Here is a 10,848-nt window from a genome sequence, read left to right on the forward strand (position 1 = left end):
TACGTTTGATTAAATGAGATATGATCTAAGTGATCAAATTGTTTTATTACTTAGATGAAATTATTGTTTAAGGAAACAATTGCTTTTGAATGAATAATTTATTATAAATACAAGATGTTGTGATTTATAATTGGTAAATTATTTTGGTACAAGTAATTATGAATTACTAAGTCGATTTTTTACATGACGTATTTTTATTAATGCGTTGATTTTTAATATGTTAAAAATGCATAACAATTTTAGATGACTTGTGACATGTGACAAATTGACAAAGATAATATGGAATCCATTTTATCTTAAATGGACCGAAATAGAGGGTGTATTAGGATAAATATTGTGTTGATTAATTAAGTGGAAAGCATAATCATTTTACCTAATTACTAGCCATGCATACCTAGTTACTCTTGTGAAGAACACCTTGCTCATGCATTGACCCCTTTTACCCTCCCACATCCGGTTTTCCTTGTAGAAAAGACCAAAGGGTTTTCTCTATTATTTACCTAATACACTACATAAAAAGTTTGGTGTATTATTCATTCATTCAATCATCTAAAATATAGAGTTTTAGAGAGACAAAATTACTTCTTCTTTTCCCTTCTCTTAACCGAAAATTAAGAGACCAAAATCAATATTTTTGGGTCAATTTTATTTAGATTAATATTGTTCTAGTATTAATAATATTAATTTTATTAAGAGGATATCTTGGGTATTATTCCTTGGGAGGGATTCTAAACTTGAATCCTTTTTTCATCCAATTTTAGGAGAGCTCAAGAACAAGTGAGTAGGAGAACTCATTTGTGCCCAATAATCCGAAATTTCTATTGTAAGAATGATGATTTCTTCTTTATCTTTATTCATGTTTGCATGCATAAGATCTAAATTAATTTTATGACTAAATCAAATTGTAACATATAAGAATATATTGTTTTATGAGATATAGATTTCTAACAAGTGGTATCAGAGCCTTAGGTTGTTTGCATGCAAATCGGTTACAGTTTTTCCGAGTTATACGATTAACAAATAAAACTTATAAATTTGTGTTTATTATGATATATCACGAAATCAATTATGCATGTTAAAGTTTCTGATCCTAAAATGTATTTAGGATATTTTGGTTAATTTATGGATTTTTATTGTTCATTTTATATAATAATGGCATTAATATGTGATTTTTTGATAAAAATGTCATTTTCGGACTAAAATTAGCTAAACTTCATTTTTCTAGTGGTTTTTGGATATGTCTTCACATATTTTATATTCTGATGACCTGTATTTTTTCATAATTTTATGAGTTCTTATGCTCGAAATATGGATTTTTCATGATAAAAATCGAATTTAAATGAAAAATTGGTTAATATGAGTAATATTTCGAATCTGGTCATAGAAATTTAGTATGTTCTCACATGCAATTTTACAAGATGTGTGTAAAATAATTGGCTATAATGAAGTCTTTATGCATGATTTATGAATTTTAGATGAAAAATAACATAAATAGTGACTTTAATTAGTATAAATTGCTAAAACATACTTCATGACTAAGGAAAAACGTCACATGTTGCATTTTATCATATATTTCAGATCTAAAATTGAAAAGTTGATAAATATAATTTGTCTCATATTTTTATGATATTTTTTGATAAATCCGATAAACCGCAACATTGTTTATCCTCGATGAATTTCGAAATTTTTAACCTAAGTTTTTTGAACATTATGAGTGTCATGGTATTTTTCCAGAATGTTCATGAGTTTAAATTTTGAAGTTTGAATTTATTTGAAATTTTTATGATTTATTTGAAGTTTATGGCTTTTATTGTAATTTTAAGTCCTTTTATGAACAATATTAAGAGATATAAAGTTAATTATAGTCAATATGTTAGTGGAGACTAATTTTGAGTCCTAAGATGGTTAGGGTAATTAACTAATACATAAATGTGATTTTATGTAATTTATTGTGATTTTAAAAGGTTGAATCACGCAAATCCGTAAAAACCGATTAATATACGATATTGGCTCCTTAAAGGCGATTTAGCATAAAATTGGGCATGTTCATACATATTATAATGCTGCATTTTATTTATGATTGTCATAATTTAATTTTATGTAATTTTTGAATTATGTAATTTTGCTTAGTATGGCCTTAGTTTTTAATTGGTATTGCCCGACATGTGTGGGAATATCGATTCGGTTGTAATTATTGTGATCTCGTATCACCATTTTGTAATTCTAATAGATTTATTTTTATTTTAATTACAAATGTATAATAGGAAATTATGTAATTTGTTATGTAATTTATTTATTCCGGAGATCCTTGAAGACGATGCCACTTAAGAAGGCGTTCCATTAAAGATGGTGTTACCTAGAGATGCGTGTCAAAACCGAAGTTCAAGGGACCAATGGAGTTGGTTTCCGAATATGTAATAGTTAATTAGATTTTCTATTTTAGGAAGGCCATACTAGGATTTAATTTATGCTTTACATTTTATTTATATGTCGTATGCATCGCTAAATCGCCATAACTAAAACATGCATCATCATTTTAATCGAGTTTATCGACCGTGTCAATTATAATTATCGTAGTTCACCGCTTTAGTTCACTTAAAACGTGATAGATAATAAATTGACATGACCTCTCGCTGAAATAAACAATTGAGACATAGCCTTACCAAAAAGTTGAAACCATGAAAACCTATTTCGTGAGAGTGTGCACTCGGCTTTACCGGGGTACAAACCTTATTACGTAGGGGAAGTGTGTGGGTATAATACCCTTTAGATTTAGGACTATAACGTAAATTTAAACATGTGATTATGGTCATAAAACATAAATACAATAGAAACGATAAGGAACAAGAAATAACCTCGGGTCCTTTGATGCACGGCGTAAAGAACAGAAATCAAACGAGATTCCCTCCTAATTGTTGCACCCAAGACTTGTCCGAGATATGCCCTTGGCTAGATGGTGTTCTCCGATTGCCTTGCAATATTGGGAGAACTTGTTGTGAGGTTTTCGAGATGTGAGATCTAGGTTTCAGAGAGAAAATGTCTCCAAAACCCTAGTTTTCTGTAAAATGAATTGTCTAGGTCAAAAGGAGAGGGAGTCTCTCCTTTTGTTTGGTTATTTGGACCGACGGTTTGCATGGGGAAGTGGGCTTCCACTTCCTCTTAATTTTAGCTCGAAGTCCAGTTCGCCAAAATGCTAAAATGTATATGACGGGTTTGTATTATAAACTGTTATCGGTTATCGGAAATTAAGGCATCAGCTAATAATACGGGTTAGCTGAATTATTAATACGTGTCCGACAAAACAGTATTGTATAATTATATTCAATATACATTTAATTAAATATAAATCGCTTATATTTAATTTTACGAATTAACTGGTTAATTCGCCTTAGCCCATGATATTTAATCCGTATTAAATATAATATCTCAACATCACATATTTGACTAATTACTAGTCAAATAACTCGGACTAATGGTTAGTCGATTTGGCATCTACATGATTGTATTTTCATACCGTCACATCTCTCGAACGTATCCTATAGGTGTGACTTTTAGGGACCAGTTGATCACCGCCATCTGTATGACAATAACGTCAAACTTATCTAGCAAGCCAACCGTTATTGATAAACGTGGATCAACTGATAATAATACTAAAAGTATGCCCTTTGATCCTTTTTAGAGGTTTATAAGTCCTTGCACTAACTGTTAAGGACACCAACCCCAACAAAGTGGGTGATAAATGTCTACCCACCAAATTTATAAAGATGAGGGTTGTTTTCGGCTTTACCGATGCCCAAGTTGATGTAAATTTGGATCATGGACACATTTTTTCGAAATTTGGGTTGAACTCAACGAAAGTATTCTTGACGATTGCCGGATGTGTTTCGGGCTAAAGATAAATTTTAATGTAAATTTATCGACCAAGAGTTCTAAAAGTAGAATCCATTAAAAGGTTAATCCACCGAGTTATATTGATAAGGGTTGTTTTCGGCTTTACCGATGCCTAAGTTAATATGAATTTGGGTCATAGAATCATTTATCAAAGTTGGGTAGAGGTCACTAGATAAATGCAATAAAACTTGTTTAAATTAAATTTTTACGAGTGTTATTATTATTTTGAAAACGGCATATGTTTTATTCCTTCAATTCTCGTTTTGTAGATCACATCTATTTCTCATAACAAATGGCCACTCTAAACACCAACGCCACACCTCTCACTAATACTTCATGGCTCCGATCCTTCATGGATCGTTGTAAACTTGAAAAGAATGGGTCAAATTTCTCCGATTGGGATGCCCAACTCAAATTAGCCACCAAGGTGACGACAAACTTCGTTACCTCACCGAGACCTCTCCACCCGAACCTAATGCTAGGTCGAGTGCCGCTACTAGGGAAGCATATGAGGCCTACCACAAGGAGTCCGCCGAAATGAAAAATGTGTTGATTTTTGCGATGGAGGCGGATCTCCAAAGGAGAGCCTTTAAAATGGGCACCGCTACTGAAATCTATTCCAAGCTTGTGACAATGTTTTCACAAACTCCGAGGATCGTCCAATATGAGGCGGCCGCGGCATTCTTTGATCTCGACTTTAAAGAGGGCCAAAAGGTTAGCCCTCACGTGCTCAAATTAATGGAGCTAGTCGAGACTTTGAAGATTCAAAAAGTTGAAATCCCCAAAGAACTCATTGTATATAGGATTCTACACTCCTTATCCAAAGTCAAGGAATATGTTCAATTCCGGGTGAATTTTAACATGCAAGACAAGGACGTGTCTCTTGAAGAGTTGCACAAGTTACTTGTGCAAGCCGAAAGAGACATGGGGTTAAATGTTAACCCACCTAAGGATGTGCCTAACATAAGCACCAAGTGCAAAGGGAAGTTCAAAAAGAATGGGAAAAAGGGTAAGAGGCAAGCTCACATGTCCACCAAGGCTAAGACTTTTGAAGCTAGCACGCCCAAGACCAAGAAGGGTCCTCTTGACAAATGTCATTATTGTAATGGTGTTGGACATTTGAAAAGGAATTGTTCCAAGTATCTTGGTGACATCAAAGCTGGAAAAATCACTCCAGTAAGTAAATGACTATCCTTTCTTTTATGTTTCTAATTCAACTATGGTATTTTGATACAAAGTTGTGATAATGTATCCCCTTTTTATTGTAAATAGGGCCTCCTCCAAGCAAAGACAAGGGAAAGGAAAAGCAAGCTTGAGAAATCATCAAGGAGCTAGGAGTAGCTTCCATGAAGCTTGGCTTTTTTATTATTGTCTTATTTTAATTTATGTTTCGAATTTTTAGAACCTTTTTATTTCCGTGTTCGACATGGAAATGTTTGATCCTTTCTAAACAATTGTTGTATTTTGGATTATGGTGGCTTGGTTTGCAACCCAAGTCACCCTGTTATCGTATTTTTCTTGTTCTAAAAATTCGTCTATATATGCTTGCACATAGAAACATATGATCATCCACTTAAACTGATCTAATAGACAACTATAATGATGGGATTCATTATATGTCCACAAGCTTAAGGCTTGTGTATGATCAATTATAAAGTGATGATTGAGTTGATGAACTCTCTTAAAGGACTGTCAATCACCAAGTACACTTATCAAATCTAAAACAATTAGTAAACCTATGAGATAGTCCTCCTTATACTTCAAAAATCATCATTTGTGTCTCATAAGCTATCTTTGAATCTCTAGTGTATTTATTCTAAATATAGAGTGGGAGAAAAATGAAGACACAAAGAACACAAAGCAAATTTGTATACTTGTGTAAATGAGATCTACGCAAGAAAGAATGATTTGTATACCTATACATATAGTATACTCGAATAGATGAGATCTATGGTCTCGAATAGATGAAATCTACATGACAAAGAGACCAAGTGAAGAAATCAAAAGAATATGTTCTCAAGATAACTACACGAGGAGACCAAAAGAAAAGTTTTGGAAGAAGAATGACTAATGTAAAGTCTTAACAAGAGATTTGGCTAGTTTATGAGCGACTTTTGACCAATAGTTTCAATATTGATATTTACTTAAGAGCCTAAATGAAACAAAGTTGCATCCTAGAAAATAAATGAGATTTATGACTAAAAGTTGCAATGAATGATATGCCGATATCCACAAGAGCTAAGTTAAGTATTAACCACGCTAGTGTCATTACTTAACCTCATTATGAAAATGAAATGGTTAAACCTCCTTCCAGAAAAGGGTATTTTGAGAAGGACGTATATTAAATGAAATTCACATTTAAATAATGACATTGCTACGCATCATTATAAAATGAATGAGTTAGAGATTAAAATCTCATTCCATAAGTTTAAAATTGAAACCTTTTCAAAATAGGTATTTTGAAAGGATATGCTGAGGACATATATGGTTTTATCTTAATAACTTGGCAAAGCAAAATATATTTCAATTCTTGAAATGTTTCGATTGAGTAGTCAATTGCGAAAAATGTGGAATTAAGTGGGAGTTGGAAATTATCATGTAAAGACATGGAATTTAGTGGGAGCAATCATCTTGTAAAAAAATTTATAACTCATTACTCATTGAGAATGACGAGCTAATACTATCTTTCACAAAGAAGTATTTAAGTTTTCAATTCTGGATGAAAATGGACTATGATGAATCCAATCACATTATGAGATGTTGGATAGGTATTGAGATATACACATCGAATCAACGAGAAACGTAGGTTATTCATGTCAATGAAAATGGAATTGCCATTAGCAGTCATGGTCGTTCATTGAACCTAAGAATGGTTGATCACATGATTATCAATTACTAATGTTTCCGCCATTAGAATAATCATGCACATGTCCAATTATGAATCATATGCATAAGAGCATGATGAATCATTGGCAAGCCATAGAAGAATCGTCATGAATTCTCGAGGAGAACTAATGAGCGATTCCAGTGATGGACAGAACACTCTTTTATGTGACAAGAGGTTGCACATATTGAAGTTCGATCACACGTAAGGATTTATTAAAATCCTAAGCTATTCAAGCTAAAAGGAGAAATAAGAAGCTTGAAAAGTTACTTAGTTATAGTAAGAAGTTACTCAAAACTAATATTTTCTAATATGCTAGGACTTATGAGAAGTGCTAGGCTAATCATCTTGACAATTGTTGCAAGACTCTACAAAACGGATACCTAGTGCATTGTGAGTGGGTAGAACACTTGACCAGTGCAAGTTACATCATCCACCACAAATTCGTTGGTTATGTGATAAACAACCAGAAAGTTCTTTCAAGATAAAGAACCCAAACCTAGGTTGGGAACCTATATGTGTACGTGGTAAGGTTCATGCTGTGAAAGATAACGTGAATATAAAGGAAAATGCAATAAAAGAAGTCTGAACACATGGGCACATGGTATGTTAAACTTCTATTGCAAGCGACTAGTGTTTATACACTTACGATATACATCACAAGGTTGTAATATGGTATTGACTACCCAGATTCGATGTTGACATTCGTCGTTTGAGTTATTATTAACTCACCTTATACTTTGTTACATCCAAACGGGTTGTAGAGACAATTGAACCCCGTTAAAGTGAACACGGATTAACATAGTATTCGCCCATAGTCACTTGTATGAGGTGACATCTCGAAGTGACTAGAGTGTGGTGCGATTGATGGCAAGTTCAAGTGCCATGGAGCCATGTGTGATGACTAGTCGATCACATAGGTGGACTGTTAGGAACACCATGTCGGGCCTTATGACCACTTATAGAGTTCTGGCAAATTTATATAGCCTGGTCGTGGCAAAAGCTACTATAGTATTCTAATGAGTCGATTCTTTTGACAAAAGACTGTTCGCCTAAGATGGCACAGTTTCAGATTAACTTTGATTTGTGTTACTACGACCTTCGTAAATGGGGTCAAATGGGCATATTTTGGGTTATGATGGTTGTGGCTAGTAGAAGGGAATGAGTGCGATACAAATTGTCCACCCCTAGTCAGGGTTATAATAATATCTCAGGGCCACTCGAGGAGTAATGAACTGGAAATGCGTGGCCACGCTCGGAAGGTATCTATGGTGGATGATTCCGGTCAATCAGTTGTTCTCCTGATCGAGGAAACCACTCTCGATATGATCACTTTCAAGTACGACCTGAAAGACACCTTGCATTGAGTGGGAGATAGTAATAGGACAACAGAATTGGTGACGCACACTTGTCGAGGACAAGTGGGAGATTGTTGGAATATGTGTCCTCCGACAATAATGCGATCACAACTGTCGATCATGATGATCACATGTTTAAGCCTCATTTTAAGAATACAATTGGGAAGTAATATTTTACTGTCAACTGATCCACACATATCGGTAATGATTGGCTGACTAGAGTTTGACATTACTGTCGTGCGACGGTGGTGATCAGTTGATCCCCTTAGGTCATACCTAAAGGGTAACACTCTTAATTGATTATTTAATTGATCGTATGACGATACGGGTTAATTAAATTACTTAAAATTGACGGATGATTTTGGAAGTAATATTTACGTATCTCATTATAATTTGATTAAATGAGATACGGTCTAAGTGATCGAATTGTTTTATTACTTAGATGAAATTATTGTTTAAGGAAACAATTGCATTTGAATGAATAATTTATTATAAATACAAGATGTTGTGATTTATAATTGGTAAATTATTTTGGTACAAGTAATTATGAATTACTAATTCGATTTTGTACATGACCTATTTTTATTAATGTGTTGATTTTTAATATGTTAAAAATGCATAACAAATTTACATGACTTGTGACATGTGACAAATTGACAAATTGACAAAGATAAAATGGAATCCATTTTATCTTAAATGGACCGAAATAGAGGGTGTATTAGGATAAATATTGTGTTGATTAATTAGGTGGAAAGCATAATGATTTTACCTAATTACTAGCCATGCATACCTAGTTACTCTTGTGAAGAACACCTTGCTCATGCATTGGCTCCTTTTACCCTCCCTCACCCGGTTTTCCTTGTAGAAAAGACCAAAGGGTTTTCTCTATTATTTACCTAATACACTACATAAAAAGTTTGGTGTATTATTCATTCATCTAAAATATAGAGTTTTAGAGAGACAAAATTACTTCTTCTTTTCCCTTCTCTTAACCGAAAATTAAGAGACCAAAATCAATATTTTTGGGTCAATTTTATTTAGATTAATATTGTTCTAGTATTAATAATATTAATTTTATTAAGAGGTTATCTTGGGTATTATTTCTTGGGAGGGATTCTAAACTTGAATCCTTTGTTCATCCAATTTTAGGAGAGCTCAAGAACAAGTGAGTAGGAGAACTCATTTGTGCCCAATAATCCGAAATTTCTATTGTAAGAATGACGATTTCTTCTTTATCTTTATTCATGTTTGCATGCATAAGATCTAAATTAATTTTATGACTAAATTAAACTGTAACATATAAGAATATGTTGTATTATGAGATATAGATTTCTAATACCATGGCCTAGCAGTGCTCGGTCATTGGTGCCTATGGCCTGAGCAGTGCTCGGTCATGGCTAGGCATTGCTCGGTCACTTGATACCCATGACCAAGGCAATGCGCGGTCATGGTGGCCTTGGCCTAGGCATTTGCTGCACATGGCCAAGGCAATGCTCGGTCATGGTCCCCATGGCCTAGGCACTTGCTGCTCATGGCCTAGGCACTTGCTGCTCATAGCCTAGCCATTGCTGCTCATGGCCAAGGCACTGCGCGGTCATGGTGGCCGTGGCCTAGGCATTTGCTGCATATGGCCTAGCCATTGCGCGCTCATTCCCGGTACCCATGTTACTCAACAGGGCTTTTAAGTATTTTTCCACGTTAACCCTTGTAGAAAAATTTAATTTTACAAGTGTTATCATTTTTTTACAAGTGTTATCCATTACGACAGTGACCTATACGCTTCATGGGCCCACCATGGTTCTCTTGCATAGACTTGTAAAAATATATTTTTGTACTTAGCATTTGGGGGTGCCGGTATGCCATAAACCAGCATTCGTCGAACCTCGGATAATCGTGAAAAATGTATTAATGCTCGTTTAAAGCTCGTTATTTGAAGCTGAATCGAATAGGTTAACTCCTGAAATGACCTCAGACGAATGATAGAAAAACCGGGAGAAATATAAACTGGGTCTGGTAGGACCTCCTGAACGACTCAAATTAAAGTGTATAATCCACGGTTTTTCGGGATTCCAGGGTCCCGAAACATAATTCTCCGGAAATCGGGCAGAAAGTTCCTCGGGTCAGATAAAGCGGCCACGCAAAATTTGATTAGCAACGTAAGAGATGTGGGGGTGCCGGTATGCCATAAACCAGCATTCGTCGAACCTCGGATAATCGTGAAAAATGCATTAATGCTCGTTTAATGCTCGTTGTTTGAGGCTGAATCGAATAGGTTAACTCCTGAAATAACCTCGGACGCGTGATAGAAAAACCGGGAGAAAAATAAACTGGGTCCGGTACGACCTCCCAAACGGCTCAAATTGAAGTGTATAATACACAGTTTTTCGGGATTCCAGGGTCCCGGAAGAAAATTCTCTGGAAATCACGCAGAAAGTTCCTCGGGTTAGATAAAGCGGCTACACTAAATTTCATTAGCAACGGAAGACATTTGGGGGTGCCGGTATGCCGTAAACCAGCATTCGTCGAACCTTGGATAATCGTGAAAAATGTATTAAAGCTAGTTATTTGGGGCTAAACATGAATATGGTAACTACTCGGATGACCTTGGACTGGCGAACTGATAGAATTACCGGGTAAAAAAGAAATAAGGTCCGGTACGACCTTCCGAACGGCTTAAATTGAACTGTATAATACACGGTTTCTCGGGATTCCAGG

This window comes from Silene latifolia, chromosome Y (genome assembly GCF_048544455.1).
Source record: "Silene latifolia isolate original U9 population chromosome Y, ASM4854445v1, whole genome shotgun sequence".
Classification (NCBI taxonomy): domain Eukaryota; kingdom Viridiplantae; phylum Streptophyta; class Magnoliopsida; order Caryophyllales; family Caryophyllaceae; genus Silene; species Silene latifolia.